Below are 20,317 nucleotides of genomic sequence, written 5' to 3'. Positions count from 1 at the left end.
CTCAAGAAGCAAATGCATCAGTTCCTCAGGATCTTTACCAAGCCGATAGCAACCTCCACCTTAACTCCCTCCATGGATGACTGTCCTGCTAATAATCAATGCTTTATGGAAGGACTATTTGAAAGATGGTTTCTCTGCAAATGGAAGAATCGTTGCCTTTGGGAGAAATATGGAGAGAAATGGAAATATCTACACCAGAACTCTGGGAACTGAGATCTTGGTTTTGCCCACATACTGATACATTTAAAAATCAATTAATGATTTGTGCTTCATTTTTCCTCTCTACCCAATTCGAATTAACTAAATTTACAGAAACTGAGATTAATTATTAAACACATATCAATCCAGGCTTATTGTACAGATTTATTCCTTGTTTGTTGTTCACTGTCGTACAATAAGAATTGGTGCTTGTGCTGAAGGAGTTTGAACATGAATCTTACTAAAGCATTAATTCTGATCGATGCGCAGGAATATTGTTTATGGATTGTTTCGAAGCTAGATGTCAAGACACGAAATATTGCATTTTGGTAGAGCAGTAATCTAACTGATAGGAGCCTTTGTTACCCTGATAATTGCGCTGGTGATAGCAGGGTTATAGTTCAGCACAGTGCACTGATGAATTAATTCCTTTCTTCCTCTCCCGAAGGTGCTGAATGGTGGAGGGGAAGGAGGAAGACGAGGTTCCCTGGGCAATGTCACAAATGTTGCAGAGACTCGGGGCCAGATTTCCTTACCAAGGTGAATCTGCCACATGGGATCCTTTTCCAACCCGACAGACCTGCCCCAGATTAAAGGGTCCCGCTAGATCCAATTTTCCCTCAGGCAAGGCAGAGGTGGGACAAAGTCAGGCTCGCCAATCCCAGAAAAAGATTCTAGGTGGACAAGGGGGCAGACTAATGCCAAAGTGGGCTGGTTGGAAGGCCCAGCTTAGTTTTTCAGGACTTTGACCTAGTTGTTTTAGAAGCTCATGCCCATAGCCTTTAACTCCCATAATCCCTACATGCCAGCTCATGGACCCTCATTGCCACATGTTACTTCCATTGTAACTCAGCTGGTATTCACCCTGCTCAGGAGACATGTGAAGGTGAAAACAAAAACTTCTAAAAATTCAGTACTGCTCCCACGCATGTATACTTTATAATGAAAGTCTCCCATTCACAAAACTCATTCAAAGCTTTTAAATCTCCAGTGTACAATTTCTCACAAAGAAAGCAAATACCTTTCTATTCAGCAGTCATATCAAAAGCAGTTAATCCTTGAAGAGACTCTTTAAATTGTCAATCGAAGTGTAATTTCAGCATACCTGCTGAGATAATTATAGCTTCTGAAATTCAGCCAAGCATTCACAATGAAATAATAATGATCTTTGGGACTGTGCAGATTTTTTTAACCTACACCAGATGGACCTCAATCAAAACAGTCCATCAGCAGATGTTTTTTAAACTTTTTGGGGCATAATTCCTGTTCCACCTGCCATGGAAATTGTAGCAGACAAGGAGCGGTCCAAGGAAAGGTCTGTTAACTTTGAGTGGGATTTTCCAGTTGTGGGCTGAGCGTGACCAGCAAATCCTGCCCAATGTGTCTACTCCATCAGTTTGTGACTTCTATACTGCCAGTTAAGACTTTAGGACAAACAAAATAGAATCTATTTGACCTCAGCACTAAGTTCAAATGGCCCTGATGTATTTGGGTTCCCTGTTTGTGTGAATCACACTGCCCTCCCTCTTCCTGCTGGCAAAAGTTGGATTGGTTAGAAATGGGTGTGGGACTTATACATTTGGTTCCTATCTGCTTATTTTTAAAGGTCCATGGAGTTATCCTGACTCTGCAAAACTACAACCCTCGATCTGTTTCTCTGCCATACCATTTATGTAATGACACCAACTCTAACCCTCTCTCTGGCAACAATCCTAAGGTTGAACCAAGCCTTTCACTTGGAGTAAAAGATGGGCTTGCAATCACATACCTGTGCCATCATTCAGGCCTCCATAACTTCATCAATACCTTGGCTTGTTTTCTGCTGAAGCATTCATTGCCTTTATTACCTCTTGAACTGATTGTTCCCCTGGTTAGGCTGTCATCTTCCACCCTGCATGAACTTGAGCTTATCCAAGGCAAACATTTTCTCATTCATTCCTGGGACGCAAAGATTGCTGACCAGGCCAGCAATTTTGACTATCCCTAATTGCCATTGAAGAGGGCCATTTCAGAGGGCAGTTGAGAATCACTGTGAATCTAGTCATATGTAAGCCAGGCTGACTAAGGATGGCAGATTTCCTTCCCTGAAGGACATTAATGAAGCATTTTCTTTTAAAACAATTGATGATATAATTTTCAGGTTACCAATATTGAAACCAATTTTATATTCCAGATTTATTATGTGAATTTAAATTCCACCAGCTGGGATTTGAACCCATACCCCCAGAGCATTAGCCTGGGCCTCTGGATTACAAGTCTAGTGAAATTATGATTACACCGACATTTCTCCTCCAGACTTTCAATGACAGTAAAGTCACTAAAGAGTAAGTTGCTCTTGTATATATGCCGTGTATACAGGGTGAATGCTAAAATCAGCAGTATACAGGTACCCAGGAACAGAACAATCGTATTGACTGACTGTCCTAGCCACACTATAAGAAGCCAAAAGGGTCTTAGATTTTGAGCCAAGGTCACCTATCTCTGTCATGAACTGTCCTATTCAGGCTAAGAGTGAATGATTGACACTCTGTCCTTTCCGAAACACACTTACTGCAATGATGAAACACTCATTTTACTTTTCATTCATGGGGATGTGGGCATTGCTGGCTAAGCCAGCATTTATTGCTCATCCTTAATTGTCCTAGAGAAGGTGATAGTGAGCTGCCTTCTTGAGCCTGCTCCCTAAGGCGCAGTTTGAGTTCTGCCAGGGCCCATCAGCTCCTGATCTCATTATAGCCCTGATTCAAATATAGACATGAGAGCTGAAGTCTAGAATTTCTGACCTTAGGATGAAAGGAAGATGATTGATGCTCAGATCTGAGGAACTCCTGCAGCGATGTCCTGGAAGTAAAATGATCGACCTTCAACAATCATAACTATCTTCCTTTGTGTCAGGTGTGACTCCAACCAGCAGAGGGTTTAACACTGCTTCCCATTGACTTCAGTTTTGCTGAATTTAGGGTTCCATGATGTCAGCTCAGTGAAATGCGGTCTTGATGTCAAGGGCAGTCAGTCTCACCTCAATTCTAGACTTCAGCTCTCTTGTCTATGTTTGAATCAGGGCTATAATGAGGTCAGGAGCTAATGGGCCCCGGCAGAACCCAAATTCAACCTCAGGAAGCAGGTTATTGCTAAGCAAGAGCCGCTTGAAAGCACAGTTAATAACACCTTCCATCACTTTACTGATGATTGAGAAAGGACTGATGGGGCAGTAATTGGCTGGATTGGATTTGTTCTGCTTTTTGCCTACAGGACATACCTGGTCAATTTTCCACACTGCTGGGTAGATGCCAGTGTTGTAGCTGTACTGGAACATCTTGGCTAGGGGTGCAGCAAGTTCTGGTGCACAAGCCTTCAGTATTATTGCGGAAATATTGTCAGGGCCTGTAGCCTTTGCTGTATCCAGTACTGTCAGCCATTTCTTGATATCACATGGAGTGAGTCGAATTGGCTGAAGACCAACGGGGGTCCTCCAGAGGAGGCCGAGATGGATCATCCACTCCACACTTCTGGCTGAAGGTTATTGTGACTATCGAAGATTGTTGTTACCTTTCGCACTGATGTGCTGGACTCCTCCATCATTAACGATGAGGATATCTGAGGACCTCCTCCTTCACTGAGTTGTCCACCTCCATTCACAGCTGGATGTGGTAGAACGGCAGAGCTTAGATCTGATCTGTTGGTTGTGGAATTGCTTGGTTCTGTCTATTATTTGCTGCTTATACTGCTTGGCACACAACATCCTCATGTTGCAGTTTCATCAGTTTGACACTTCATTTTTCGGAATGCTTGGTGCAGCTCCTAATATGCTCTTCTACACTCTTTATTGAACTAGGGTTGATCTCCTGGTTTACTGATAAGGTGGAGGGAATATGCTGAGCTAAGAGGTTGTAAATTGTGGCCAAATACAAGACTGCTGCTGCTGATAGCTCAAAGCACCTCGTGGTTCCCCGCACTTCAGTTGCTAGATGATTTAACATGACAGCAGTGCCACACAACATGAAGGAGGGTATCCTCAATGTGATTACAGGACTTTGTCTCCATGAGGACTATGCGTTGGTCCTCCTGATATTGTCATGGACTGATGCATCTGCAGCAGGCAGGTTGGTGAGTTGAGGTCAAGTGTGTTTTTCTCTCTTTTTGATTCCCTCACTACTTCACCATAGACCCAGTCTCATAGCTTTGCCTTTAGGACCAATTCAGCCTGTAGGGGTGTTATCGAGCTTGGCAATGGACATTGAGGTCCCCCAACCAGAGTATACCTATGCCCTAGTTACCATCAGTGCTTCCTCCAAGTGGTCAACATGGAGGAATACTGAATCATCAGCCGAGGGGCGGAGAGAATACAGTCAGTGGGAGGTTTCTTTGTCCACATTTGACCTGATGCCATGGCAATTCTTGGCACCTGGAATAGACGTTGTACACTCCAGGGCAACTCTGTTAACCACTGTGCCAACACCTCTGCTGGGTCTGTCCTACTGGTGGGACAGGACAGATCCAGGAATACTGATGGTGGTATCTGGGATATTGTCTATAAGGTATGATTTCATGAATATGACTATATTAGACTGTTGCTTGACTAGGCTGTGGGTTAGCTTTCCCAATGTTAGTAAGGAAGACTCTGAAGGATCAGTAGTTTTCATTTGATTTGATTTACGATTGTCAAATGTATTAACATAGAGTGAAAAGTATTGTGTTTTGCACACTATACAGACAAAACACACTGTTCATAGAGAAAAAAAGGAGACAGTGCAGAATGCAGTGTTACAGTCATAGCTAGAGTGTAGAAAAAGATAAATTTAATGCGAGGTAGGTCCATTCAAAAGTCTGACAGTAGCATGGAAGAAGCCGTTCTTGAGTCGGTTGATACATGAGCTCAGACTTTTATATCTTTTTCCTGATGGAAGAAGATGGAAGAGAGAATGTCCAGGTTGCGTGGAGTCCTTAATTATGTTGGCTGCTTTACCGAGGCAGCGGGAAGTGCAGACAGGGTCTATGGGTGGGAGGCTGGTTTGTGTCAAGGACTGGGCTACATTCACAACCTATTGTAGTTTCTTGCAGTTTTGGGCAGAGCAGGACCATACCAAGCTGTGATACAACCAAGAAGAATGCTTTCTATGGTGCATCTGTAAAAGTTGGTGAGAGTCATAGCTGATATGTCAAATTTCCTTAATCTTCTGAGAAAGTATAGGCATTGGTGGGCTTTCTTAACGATAGTGTTGACATGGGGGGGGGCAAGCACAGGTTGTTGGTAATCTGGACACCTAAAAACTTGAAGCTCTTGACCTTTTCTATTTTGTCCCTGTTGATGTAGACAGGTGCATGTTCTCCTTTACGCTTCCTGAAGTTAATGACAATCTCCTTCATTTTGTTGTTGTGTCGGGTATCTATGTCAATGCCGATGGTTTGTCCAGTTTCACTCCTTATGTAGCTGTTTGACTGGCTTGCTGGCCCATTTCGGGGGCCATTTAAGAGTCAATTATTTGCTATGTGGATCTGTCAGCCAGTCAGGTGAGCACAAGAGATTTCCTTCCAGAAAATAATGAACCAAATGGGATTTTATGACAATTGACAAGTTTGTATTGAATTCAGAGTTTACCACCTGTCGTGGCGGGATTAGAACACAGAGAATTATCCTGGATTTTGAGTTTACAAGTCCAGTGATAATACCACAATGCCTCACCTCCCCTTCATGCTGTGATGAGAATGCATTCCCAATTTAAGATAATATACTAGTCATAACCACAACTGAAGTGTTCACTGTTTATACAATTATTGAAAGAAGTGAAAATATTATTCATAAAAAATAAAGTTGCTGTCTTTTGTCTCTCTGAGTGACCTCGCTCTTTCTTTCTCACTCACTTTCTGTCTGAAGTCTCAGAGACATAAAAATCTGTCCACAGTCAGCCCCAACTGCTCTGACCTGTTTCAGGAATGGATATTTTGCACATTGCTCTTAATGTCTCTTGAGTAGGGGTTCCTGGCCTCACAGTAATCAAACTATCCCAGAACTGTTGTGAAAAATTCAGAACCAATGGCATGGCTCTCTTCACTACCCCAGTTTACCTTGAATTTGAGAGAGAGTCCCAAAACACAACTATCACTCAAAACCTCACATTAGTAAGTGCCCATGAAAGCATTTTTCTCATTTGATATGTCTATGGTCATGTATGACGATGCTGTACCTTTAAGTAATGTATTTATATCAAGGTTCTTTAGGGTATATTTAAAATTCACCTCTGTTTACAGTGTTGATCTTTCTGCTCCAGTCAGCCCACATGCTGAGAATCTAGAAGAATAATTGATCCTAGATAAATGGGTGGGAGGCTGGTTTGTGCGAAGGACTGGGCTACATTCACAACTTTTTGTAGTTTCTTGCAGTCTTGGGCAGAGCAGGAGCCATACCTGTTTAAATTTAAGCTAATGCATTTCTCTGTATTTTAGGACTTTCACTTGGGTTTGCAGAGTAGGGTTTAATTAGGTTGATTGACAAGAGAAAGAGTCATGTGCTAATGGGAGGAGCTAAACTCACAAAGACAAGCAGGCAGATTCTGCTCATGTCTACTAGAAACAAGAGGTGTTTCACTCTTTCTCTTTGTCTCTCTCTCTGGAGGCTGCTGTTTGAGTGTCAGAAGACAGTTGTCTCTCTGTGTGTATACCTCAAGGGGTGTTCAAACGCTCTACTAGGACTGATAACAAACAATAGGCTTACAAGATTGTTGTTAACTGATTTGTGAAGGGGATTTTAGGTCTATGAGGAATAATGCTTAAATTGGAACTAATAGAGATAGACTAGCAGTTAAGAATTGTATCTTGTTTTGTTTAAGTATTTCAAATGATTAAAGTTACGCTAATTTACTTGTTATATTTAAACTGTTTTGTTAAAATAAAGGTTGTTTTGATAAAAGATTCTTAGTGTATCAATAGAAAAACAACTGGAGTGAAATATCTCATCCTCACATTAATGCCAAAATGAAAAATAGTTGAGGTCTAGTCTAATTTTCTTACATACCCGAGGATGTCTGATCTGGTCCCTAAAATGTGACTGAAAAGTGTTAAATTTGACAAAAGAAAATGAGCACAATCAGACAGAACTAGGATTGGCATTTCTGCTAGAAATCTGTAACAAAAGCTGTAAACAATCACAAGGCTGATACTTGGCGTAGCCGCACTAAAGGGTCATCACTTAGAGCTGATTAAATGCCTGGTAACTAGTTTGAGACTGACTGAGGAATCTGACAGAGCTGCACAAAAATCAATTTAGGTATGGAGCAGGAAAACATTGGAATAATCATTGAATCTCTACAGTGCAGAAAGAGGCTTTTCAGCTCATCGAGCCTGCACCAACCACGCTTTATCCCTATAGCTCCACATTTTACCCTGTTAGCCCCCTTGATACTAAGAGGCAATTTAGCATGACCAATCAACCTAGCCCTCACATCCAGGGCACCTGGAGGAAACCCATGCGGGCAGGGGAAGAATGTGCAGACACCACACAGGCCATAATTGAACCTGGGTCCCTGGCACTGTGAGGCAGCAGTGCTAACCACTATGCCACTGAGGGAGTAAGTCTCAAACTATCAGTGCCTTCTACATTGGGAACAAGCATTATGAGATTCAATTTTCTGATATTTTCAGGGGTGAGCCACTTCCATATCCTATGATCTGAAATGTGCCTTTTCCTGTCAGCCAGGTAGTGAGACTCAAAGATCGCAACAGAAAATGTTGTTTCCAGTTGCTGAACATCTTGTTTGCCACCATGTGATTCTCCTCTCTTTTGCAAGCAACTAATTATACCCTCTTCCGAGGTCAAACTTCAGTCTCGGTGTCCAGGCATATCAGCCCCATCCGAATACCAATTTCAGTCTGGGAATCTCACCTCAGGATTGGTCCTGGAAGTTGATCAGCAGAACTACACAAAGTGTTAAATTAGAAGTACAGGTTTGGTTTGTGTACCATTGAGAACTGAGGTTGAATGGTGATCTAACTGAGATGTTTAAAAAGATACAGGAATCAGTCTGGTTGGCAGATACTATTTCTTCTGCAAGGAAATATAGAAAGGTGATATTGTTATTAGAGCCAGACCATTCAGGAGTGAAATCATGAAACACATCGCTACACAAAAGAAATCTGGAACACTTTCCCCTACAAAGTCATGGCCTCTGGGTCAATTGAGATCAATAGGTTTTTGATAGACAAAGGACATGGAGCAGCTATATAAAATGAAGTTGAAATACTGATCAATGATTTGATTTGATTTATTATTGTCATATGTATTGGGATATAGTGCAAAATATTGTTTCTTGTGCGCTACACAGACATAACATACCGTTTTGTAGAGGAGAAGGAAAGGAGAGGGTGCAGAATGTAATGTTACAGTCATGGCTAAGGTATAGAGAAAGATCAACTTAATATAAGATGTCTATTCAAAAATCTGATAGCAGCAGGGAAGAAACTGTTCTCGAATCAGTTGGTACACGTGCTCAGACTTTTGTATCTTTTTCCCGAAAGAAGAAGGTGGAAGAGAATATGTCTGGGATGTATGAGATCCTTGATTATGCTGGCTGCTTTTCTGAGGCAGCAAATAGTATAAAGCAAAGCAAAGTCTATTTTTTTTTTTAGCCACATGTAAGGCTCACATTAACGCTACAATGAAGTTATTGTTAAATTCCCCTAGTCGTCACAGTCTGGTGCCTGTTCAGGTCAATCTGCCTAACCAGCACATCCTTCAGAATGTCGGACGAAACTGGAGGAAACCCTCGCAGACATGGGGACAACGTGCAAACTCCACACAGACAGTGACCCAAGCTGGGAATCGAACCCAAGTCCCTGGCACTATGAAGCAGCAGTGCTAACCACTGTGCTACCATGCCGCCCCTGAGACTGAGTCGATGTATGGGCAGATGGACTGGGCTACGTTCACAGCACTTTATAGTTTCTTGCAGTCTTGGTCAGAGAGGACACATATCAAGCTATGGTACATTGGAAAGGAACATTTCTATGGTGCTTCTATACAAATTGGTGAGAGTTGTAGCAGACATGCTGAATTTCCTTAGCCTCCTAAGAAAGTAGAGGTGTTGGTGGGCTTTCTTAACTATAGCATCAGTGTGGAGGGACCAGGACAGGTTGTTGGTGATCTGGACACCTAGAAACTGGTTCACCCAGAAAATAAGAGAATGGCAGAACAGGCTGAATGGCCCACTTCTGTCGCTTTGTTCCTCATGGTAAATGTAAGGTAAGCATGGTTGGCAGAGGAAGGATTAATGTGAGACTGGAGAACGGTACTACTCGCATAGTGATATAGAGAGTCCCTAAAAAAGTAGACAGTCTGTAGGGTCTGGAAGGAGCTGGCATGGAGATGGCACCAATGAATGGCAGTACATTGGGTCTGTATATAGCAATGGGTTAACAATAAAGGATTTATGTTTAACCCATGCAGGCTTCCAGACCTCTCCGATAAACACCAAATACACTTTACAACATGGCGACAGCGAAACTCGAAACAGCTCAAGAAGGAACCCAGATTCTCAAGGCATGGAGAACATAAGAACATAAGAAATAGGAGCAGGAGTAGGCCATCTAGCCCCTCGAGCCTGCCCCGCCATTCAATAAGATCATGGCTGATCTGTCGTGGCTCAGTTCCACATTTCCGCCCTCTCCCCATAACCCTTAATCCCCTTGCCTATCAAAAACCTATCAACCCGCGTCTTAAAAATATTGAGCGAGGCAGCCTCCACCACTTCAACGGGCAGAGAATTCCAGAGATTCACCACCCTTTGAGTGAAGAAGTTCCTCCTCAACTCCGTTCTAAACCGCCCCCCCCCCCCTTTATCTTGAGAAGTAAAGAAGCTGAAGCCTGGCCTGAGAGAAGTGTACCTAGATTGAAGGCATAGTTGGAGATTGCCTAAAAATGGAAGATACAGAAATAACAGGTTTAATTACAGATGTGGAGGCTGGATGGGTGGATGGAGGTCCATTGCCAGACCGGATTGAATGCACAATCAAGGAACCTAGCCAGTTCTAAAAAAAAAGAGGTGGTCAAAATCCAAAGAAGGAAATAGAAGGCTGAAAGACAGCAAAATGTTCCACTGTGTGGATGAAAAGCCAAATTCGATTGAACATAAGGCAGAGTCAAAGGATCTAGCCAAGCCAAAGAATGGTGAGCATAAAGAAAATACAGTAAAAAGATTAACTTTCCTTTTAAAATAGACAGCCATCTGGATCAACACATGCAGAATGCAACTTAAAGAGAACCAAAGCAAGAGCCCCAACTGGCCCCATAATGTGAGCTGGCCAAGCTCAACTGAAAAAAAGCTTTTAAAATACAGAAAGCAAAGTAAAAAATGTTGCATTCAAGTTTCCTTATTGCAAATCCAAAACAAAGGGCCAAAACAGATTTCCTGGTGAGAGCCTGCCGAAACTGACAAAGCATGGAAAGAACACCTAGGAAAAAAGAACTGGCAGTGCTGGAGGAACCGTGAAATAACAATTTAATGAGGCGCTCACCTGTTACAAAAAATAACCATGGATAGAAAATTAAAGCTTCTAAACCAATTTAGTCTAAAACTGGGAGTCTTGATACTGAAGAATTCCTAAACTATCAATGTACAATGGGATTAAGTAAAAAAAAATCAGAAGTATATTTGTTTGGTGCATATCTGGAAGAAAGAATCCTCAACCTCATCTGATGATATGTTGAAAGTCCTTGACAAATATTTTAATCTCCAAGTTGTGGAGAGTGCAGACCTTAAAGGAACATTTGGAGCACCCCAACAAAGCGCTGAGGGGGACAAAAGATCACAGAACCAGAGAGACAGAAGGTCCCAAGCTGAGGTAGACAATACTCAAGGAAACCACAAAATGGTAGTAGACCATGCCAGTGTAATGAAGTGCGCATGCTGAAGAGTTTAGTGCCAAAGAAAGAAGAGGCTGAAAAGTAGCTGAAAGAGTTAAAAATAGAGCTTTTTCAAAATGCTGGTACGTTACACAAACTGCAACAGCAAGTGGCAATGAAAAGCAAGCAGCTGGCTGTGAATGTGGGAAAGCAATCTTAAATAATCCACAGGAAAGAAAATCAGCAAAAAGAAAACTGATTCCACAGGACAGTGTTTGTATTAATTCTGAGTTGAAGGAACACAACTCCAGGCAGAACAGGTGCTCAAAGAAGTCACTCACCTGAAAGACACTTTGAAGAATCAATATGTAGCCCTGCAAAAGTGTGAGGAGCTAAAAATGATTTTAAATACTACTTCAGCAAAAGCAACATTAGAGCAATCAGTAGCAGCAAAGTGGTACATTGAAACACAACGTGATTTAACAAGAAATCAACAAGAAATGAACAGTTGAAAGAACAACTGATTGTCCTTCAAGGTGAAATGCAAAAGGAGTGCATTAGCCTTCAGCAGCATGAAGGTTATCTTAGAGTCATAGAAGTTTACAGCATGGAAACAGGCCCTTCAGCCCAACTTGTCCATGTTGCCTAGGTTTTACCACTATGCTATTCCCAATTATCCATGTTTGGCTCATATCCCCCTATACCAATCTTACCCATGTAACTGTCTAAATCCTTGTTAAAAGACAATTGTGGCCACCTCTATTACTACCTTTGGCAGCTCGTTCCAGACACTCACCACTCTCTGTGTGCAAAAGCTGCCCCTCTGGACCCTTCTGTATCTCTGCCCTCTCACCTTAAATCTATGCCCTCCAGTTTTAGACTCTCCCACAGTGAGGAAAGGATGTTTACAATCCACCATTTCTCTACCCCTCATTATTTTATAGACCTTTTATAAGATGACCCCTTAGCCTCCTACGCTCCAGAGAAAATAGACCCAGTCTAACCAGTCTCTCCTTATAAGTCAAACCATCAAGTTCCGGTAGCATCCTAGTAAAGCTTTTCTGCACTCTTTCCAGTTTAACAATATGCTTTCTATAATAGGGTAACCAGTACAATGTACAGCAGAATGGAAGAACAGAGGTAGAATACACTTGAAGACAACCTGTTAAATTATAGAAAAATCAAGACAAAGCAATTGAGCTTCATAAAGAGAAGGAAAGCCTGATGAAGAATCTTCAGATGCTATGAGGATCCTTTAGGTCAAAGTTTGATCCTCTGGAAATTTACAAAGAGAACCAAAATTAATTTAACATTACTCTGAATAAAGGGAAGAACAAGTTGGCAAAGACGATGCATGAGGAAGTTAAGGGATAGAAGAAGGACATTGAAGAGCTGTAGAACCAGCTGAATGAAGCTTTAATTTTCTGCAATGAGTTTAATGAGCATTTAACATAAACTCAGTTCACAGAAAGCACAGTGAGGGTTAAAGCCGGGATGTTGTTTTTGTGAAGCAAATGGAGCAGTGCAAATCGACCAGCAACTTGTGGCGATTTGCAATTCACTGGATATCTTGTTTGTCGATTTCACATTCATAGCTGCATGTGTCCGTTCATATCTCTTTCAGAAAACGCAAATTCAGGACTATTACAGTGCACTGAATTTCTCTTCTCTCCTCTATAAAAAAAATTAATGAAAATACCATATTAAATATGCACTCCAAGGTATAACATCACTTACTCCCCGATAGAACAGGCTCTATTTCAAATCTTGCTCAGCCCTTCTGCTGGCTGACACAACACTTCAATGCAAGACTCTCACTTGCAAGCTGCAGAACTACAACTAACTCTTGACAAACCCATGAAGTTCAATTTAATCCTGTAATTGGAGATCCCTGACTACCATTGTGTGTCAGAATGGAGTACAGGCGATCAATAACCTTGTTCCCTTCACAACAGTCTCAAACACAGCTGTCAATCTGGCTGGGGCAGATGCTTCAGTGATTTGGAAGAAGGTCTGCAGACGTGTTTCCAAACAGGAATAAGAACCAAACCTCTTATAAACTATACTGAAACAAAAAGCAGCAACTCCCTGATCGATGATAAATGGATAACTAATCATTAACAATTGTCCCATATTTAATCTACCATGATACCTGAAACTAACATTTCTATATTCAAGTTCCATTAACTAAAAACACAGAAACAAGAAGCAAGAATAGCCCATTCAGCCCTTTGGGTCTGCTCCACCATTCATCATGACCATTGCTTATCACAAATTCAATATCCTGACCTCGTTTGCCCCAAGAGCTGTATCTAATTTCTTCTTGAAATCAGCTAACGTTTTGGCCTCATCTACTTTCTGTGGTAGTGAATTCCACACATTCACCACTCTCTGGGTGAAGAAATTTCTCCTCGCCTCAGTCCTAAAAGGTTTACCCCTTATCCTCAAACTATGACCCCTAGCCTTGGACTCTCCCACCATCGGGAATGTTCTTTCTGAATCTACTCTGTCTAACCCTTTTTAAATTTTATAAGTGAGGATCCCCCTCCCACTGCCCCCCCCCACCCCCCACCCCTCCCAGCTCCTCGGCTCACTCTTCTAAATTCCAATGAATATAATCCTAACTGACTTAGTCTACCCTCATATGACAGACCTGCCATCCCAGGAATCAGCCTGATAAACCTTCTCATTACTCCCTCTGTAGCAAGGGCATCATTCCTCAGGTAAGGAAGATAACATAAGATACTACTTTGTTTCATAGGCCACTAGCCTGATGTATGCCAACTGATTTAATCTACCTCAACTTACATTGCGTTTTTAACTCCTCCGCTTGTGTTTGATTCATTCCCTTTCTCCCAGTTCTACCCTGGTTCCATAGTTCTGATATGGTTCCCCGATCCTCACCTTTCACCCACCAACCACCACCGACAATAGATCATCCTTGCCATTGTTCATAGTGCGACCAAATACATTTTCAGTATTTCAAAAGAACTATTCTGCATGTAACATCCACTTACATAAGAACATAAGAAATAGGAGCAGGAGTAGGCCATCTAGCCCTTCGAGCCTGCCCCGCCATTCAATAAGATCATGGCTGATCTGTCGTGGCTCAGTTCCACTTTCCCGCCCTCTCCCCATAACCCTTAATCCCCTTTCTTATCAAGAACCCATCAACCCGCTTCTTAAAAATATTTAGCGAGGCAGCCTCCACCACTTCAACGGGCAGGGAATTCCAGAGATTCACCACCCTTTGAGTGAAGAAGTTCCTCCTCAACTCCGTTCTAAACCGCCTCCCCTTTATCTTGAGGCTGTGCCCCCTAGTCCTACTGTCTTTTTTGAGCAGGAAGAGTCTCTCCACCTCTATCCTATCCATCCCATTCATCATCTTATACGTCTCAATGAGATCTCCCCTCATTCTTCTAAACTCTAACAAGTACAAGCCTAGTTTATTCAGCCTCTCCTCACAGCTCAACCCCCTCAACTCCGGTATCAGCCTATCCATCACTATCCCATCAATCCAATCTCACCTCCTCTTCCAATGGCACCTCTCCATGCAAGTGCAAAAGGTGCAACAGCTATCCATACATAGAATCATAGAGTCCCTATTGCTCAGAAGGAGGCCATTTGGCCCATTGAGCCTGCACTGACAACAATCCCACCCAGGTCCTATCCCTGTAGCCCCACATATTCAACCTGCTAATCCCCCTGGCACTAAGGGGTAATTTAGCATGGTCAATAAACCTAACCTGCACATTTTTGGACTGTGGGAGGAATCCAGAGCACTCAGAGAAAACCCATAACAGACAGAGGGAGAATGTGCAGACTCCACACAGACAGTCACTGGAATTGAACTGGGTCCCTGGTGCTCTGAGGCAGCAGTGCTAACCACTGAGCCACTGTGCCACCCACTTCACTGGCCAGGGCCCCAAACACTCCTTCTGTGTCAAATATACTTTAGTACACATTGTAATCACAGAAACAGTGCCCTCTACAGGGGATAATCACAAGCACGAGAGAAAGATAATCATGCATTGGCCAATCATAGATGTGGAATGTATTAAAATGGGGTATTTTGAAATAATTTGTGAACATAGCAAAAAAATCCTGTGATCGAGATCAAAATTTCTTGGTTCCATTATAAAAATCATGAAAGGTTTTGATCATAGACCCAGAGTGTGTGATTCCACCTATGAAAAAGAATAGAACTACTATGCCAGAAACAGCAGCAGGCATAGCTAGAAATGAGGTGCCAACTTGCTGAAGCTACAATAGAACGATTTGCATTCCAAACAGTGAAGAAGCATGTGATTGCCACAGCTAAGTGATCCCTTGGCCATCAGATCAGATCCAAGCCCTGTAGTCCCGTCACATCGAGTTGTGAATGGTGTTGGACAATTAAGCAACTCACAGAAGGAGAAGGCTCCATAAATATCCCCATCCTCATTGATGGTGTTCCCCAGCACATTAGTGCAAAAGATTAAGGCTGAAGCTTTTGCAACCATCTTCAACCAGAAATGTCAAGTGGATGATTCATCTCAATCTCTTCCTGAGGTTTCCCAGCATCACAGATGCCAGTCTTTAGCCAATTCAATTCACTCCACTTGAAATCAAGAAATGGCTTAAGGCGTTAGATACTGCAGACTTGAGACCCTGACAACATTCAAACAGTAGTACTGAAGACTTGTGCTCTAAAACTTGCCGTGCCTCTAGCCAAGCTATCCCAGTGTGGCCACAACAATGGCAACTACCCGGCAATGTGGAAAATTGCCCAGATATGTCCTCTACACAAGAAAGAGGACAAATCCACCTCAGCCAATTACCATTACATCGATCGTCAGTAAAGTGATGGAAGGGATCACCAACAGTGCTATCGATAGGCACTTGTCTAACAATAACCTACTCTCACTCATGCTCAATTTGGGTTTTGCCAGAGCCAATCAGTTCCTGATCTCAGTGTAGTCTTTGCCTAAACATGGAAAATGATCATAACACAAGAGGTGAGATAAGAGTGACTGCTTTTGAGATCATGACAGCATTTGGCCGAATGTGGCATCAAGGAGCCATTGGAAAAGTGAAGTCAGTGGGAATTGGGGAAAAACTCTCCACTGGTTGGAATCATATCTAAAACAATATGGTTATAGCGGTTGAGGTCAATCATCAGGTACTGAAGCAGTCCATGCTTATATGTAGCAAGTCCTGCAGGCTTGGGTTGATAAATGGCAAATAACATTTGTGCCACATGAGTGCCAGGCAATGACCATCTCCAACAACAGAAAACGTGACATTCAATGGCATTACCATTACTGAATCATTCAATATTAACATCCTGGGGGATGTTGACAGAAACTGAACTGGACTAGCCATATAAAAACACATAGCTACAAGAACGAGTTAGAGGTTGGGAATTCTGCAGTGAATCACTCCCCTGCTGATTCCCCAAAGCCTGTCCACAATCTACAAGGCACAAGTCAGGAATACAATGCAATTCTCTTCACTTGCCTGACAAGTGCAGCTCCAACAACACTCAAAAAGCTCAACACCATCAGGTCAAAGCAGCTTCCTTGATTGGTGCCCTATCCACCATCTTAAACATACAGCGACCACTGACATACACTGGCAGAAGTGCGTACCATCTACAAGATGCACTGCAGCAACTCACCAAAGTGCCTTAGACAGCACCTTCCAAGCCTGCAACCTCTACCACCTAGAAGGACAAGGGCAGAAAATACATGGAAGGGCAGATTTTCTGCAACCCCCCCACCGTCACTTCATTTTTCTGGCCTCCCTGTGGTGGATTTCCCCTTGCGACCAGGAAATTTGCAGTGGGGGTGCACCATTGGCGGAACAAGATCCCTTCAGCATGAGTAGTCAAAAGGTTACGGCCATGGGAGCACCACCAGCTATAAGTTCCCCTCCAAGCCAGACACCATCTTGTCTTGGAACTATATTGCCAGTCCGTTACTGTTGCTGCGTCAAAGTCCTGGAGTTCCCTTCCTGATTAACACTGTGGATGTAGCTACACTGCATGGATTGCTGCGGTTCAAGAGGGCAGCTCACCAACACATTCTCAAGGGCAATTTGGGATGGGCAATAAATGCTGGACTTATCAGCGATGTTCACATCGCATAAATGAATAATTTTTTAAAATTAGGGAACCTAGAAGAAATTTCTTCATCCAGAGAGAGGCAAGAATGTAGAACTCTGTACTACAGGGCATGACCAATGCAAATAGTATAGATGGATTTCAGGGGAAACTAGGTAGGCACACAAGGAGAGAAGGAGATAGAGGGTCTTGCTGACAATGTTACGAGGAAAAATGGGAGGAGGCTCAAGTGGAGCATAAATATCATCAGACACTGGTTGTCTGGCCTATTTCAATGATGTACATTCTATGTGACCTAGCATTGTGACAGGAATCCTAAAGTTTGTATCAGTATTGGTGGTATGGTTCTGTCACAGCACACCACCACCCCTCCCCTTAAGTTGGTACCTAAAGTATTAAATAAAGAAAGATTGTTAAGGGATTTTGAGTCAACTCTTGTTCTTGTTTGTTACATTAAACTGGAACGCTTGGAGGGTGTTTTGATCAGTAGCCAAATAATATAAGTAAACGCATTCCAAAACCAAGAGAAGCTTTAGCCTTGTCGTGTGATAAAGGCAAAGCTAGACACAATTAAGAACATAAGAACTAGGAGCAGGAGTAGGCCATCTGGCCCCATGAGCCTGCTTCACCATTCAATAAGATCATTGCTGATCTTTTCGTGGACTCATCTCCATTCACCCACCTGCTCACCATAACCCTTAATTCCTTTATTGTTCAAAAATCTATCTATCTCTGTCTTAACATTCAACAAGGTAGCCTCAACTGTTTCATTGTGCAGAGCATTCCACAGATTCATAACTCTTTGGGTGAAGAAGTTCCTCCTCAACTCAGTTCTAAATCTGTTCTCCCTTATTTTGAGGCTAAGCTCTTTAATTCTGGGTTCACCTGACAGTAGAAACAATCTCCCTGCTTCTATCTTATCTATTCCCTTCATAATTGTATATGTTTCTATAAGATCCTTCCTTATTCTTCTAAATTCTATTGTGTAATGTCTGAGTCTACTGAATCTCTCCTCATATGCCAATCCACTCAACTCCAGAATCAACCTAGTGAATCTCCTCTGCACCCCCTCCAGCGGCATTATATCCTTTCTCAAGTTAGGAGACCAAAATTGGGGTATACCTGGAGTACTTTTTGTACTTAGGTTAGCTGGAGGTTTTTTTAAATGCAAATCACTTTGATAAAATTGCTTCTTTGACTTTTCCCTTCTCTCCTGAGGATAAAGGTTCTTGCTAGGATATATCTTCCACAGGTGTCCTGCAGTTTCTCCTCCAAAATACCCATTCATCATCTATGAGCCCAACAAGCTATTCAACTCTAGAGAGCATCACAGCTAAAGCTGATCCTGCCCTTCCTGACATCAGACCTTTGCAGCAGGGTCATTAGAGAGCAAATCAAAAGTTATGACACCCCCACCCACATTACTGTCACACTTAAGCCAGCAGTTTTCCTTCCCTACAGGACATTATGATGTGGAGATGTTGGACTGGGGTAGACATAGTAAGAAGTCTCACAACACCAGGTTAAAGTCCAACATGTTTTATTTGGTAGCACAGGCTTTCAGAGTAGCACTCGGATATTGTGAGACTGTTTACTGTACAAGACACCAATGAACCATGCGGGTTTTTCCGACAATGGTTTCATGGTCATCAGTAAATTCTTAATTCCAGATATTTTTTATTGAATTCAGATTCTGCTATCTGCCGTGGCGAGATTTGAACCCAGGTCCCCAATACATTAGCTGGTTTTCTGGATTAATAGTCCAGCGATAATACCACTCGGCCATCGCCTCTCCTTCAGTCAAGCTTAAAGAACACCAGCCTCAATTATGCTATACGAGGTCACAAAGGACACAATGGAAATAATAAAAATGGACAAACCCGAAGCAAAGAGCAATGAAAACATCATTACAAAATCAGATGGAGCTCAGTGCTTATATTTCGCCGGCTCCTGCATTACTGAAGTAATGGGCACTCAGAATCTAATCTCAGGAAAAGACTGAATTTTAAATAACCAACCAGCACATTAGTAAAGAGCCGATTTGGAGCAAAAGGGAACTCACTTCAGACGGAACGTGAGATGTGGTTTGCAAACACCGTTTACCTCATTTTATACAGATTGTATCACACTCTCCCCAGTACCGGCTGTCATTGCAGCAGCTCCCAAGTGGGTGTAAATCACTTTATTCAGTCTGTTAATGACAGGTATGTAATGAAGCGCTCACTGTTATTCCAGAGGATCTCTCCATCTCTCGCCCTGTTTCCTTTAAGCATGATTTAATATGGCTGACAGACATAAGAGGAAAATTAAAAAACAAGTCAACTTGTGTTAAGGTAAATAAGTACAAGATTGAAGAGAGAGCCTGTGCATGGATTGTACACCGTGTACTCGAAGACAGCAGGAATCAAAGCAGAACCAGTGTAAAATGGGCCATTATTTGATCATTACCATTAGTTCTCTCATTTTTAACTCCAATTTTCTTCAGTCCCCTTCATGTGGTGCTGATTCACGCCGGCGTACATGTTCCAAAGGAGCTATGTTTAATGTTACCTAAATTTTGCCTCAATCTTGCCGTTCGTCACATTCACACTCTTCAGCAAGAGTCACAGGATAGTGATCAGAAGTGAGAGCCCTGGCTGATTTTCCTCCAGTTCTGAGCAACTAATTCAACACAGCCCATGAATTCCCCGCCATCCCACCTGGCTACTGTCAAATTACCGCTCGATCTACCCGGGACCAATACAAGCCCCAACTTTACCTAGCAAAGATACAAAAAGACACAAAAAAGATATCGGAGCTAAGATGGTATATCCTGGAAGACAGAACAGACTGATACTCTTCTCAAGAAAAGAAAAGTTGGGGGGGGGGGGGAGATCTTTAAAATTATAAAGATGGTCGTTAGAGTAGGAAATGTTTTTGCTTGTGGGGAAATCCAAAGCTAGGCATGAGAAACACGATACATACATCATGACTTCCAGTGAGGCAGACAGAGTGCATGTGCATGCCTGTTCCTGTAAATAGAATTTTCTGGGACAGAACTGTCACCACCTTTAGCTATCAAGTCCTGAGTTGGGATTTGAACCCAGGGCTACCGGCGCAAAGGTTCGGCTCAGTACCCACTACACCACTAGAGCGCTTACAAGCATGCTTGAAACCAATAAATACAATAAGGAATTCTGGCG

General features: G+C 42.5%; 1 protein-coding gene across 1 annotated transcript in view; it reads right to left on the bottom strand.

Annotated features, from left to right (window-relative positions):
• grin3bb (glutamate receptor, ionotropic, N-methyl-D-aspartate 3Bb) overlaps nt 1-20,317 on the bottom strand; it is a 66,389-nt gene that overhangs the window by 37,408 nt on the left and 8,664 nt on the right. The window lies entirely within an intron of this gene.

Source organism: Carcharhinus amblyrhynchos, chromosome 26 (assembly GCF_965287045.1).
Source record: "Carcharhinus amblyrhynchos chromosome 26, sCarAmb.v2.hapA, whole genome shotgun sequence".
NCBI classification, from domain to species: Eukaryota; Metazoa; Chordata; class Chondrichthyes; order Carcharhiniformes; family Carcharhinidae; genus Carcharhinus; species Carcharhinus amblyrhynchos.
Note: the sequence above shows the minus strand (reverse complement) of the source record. Positions and strands in the feature narration are given on the sequence as shown.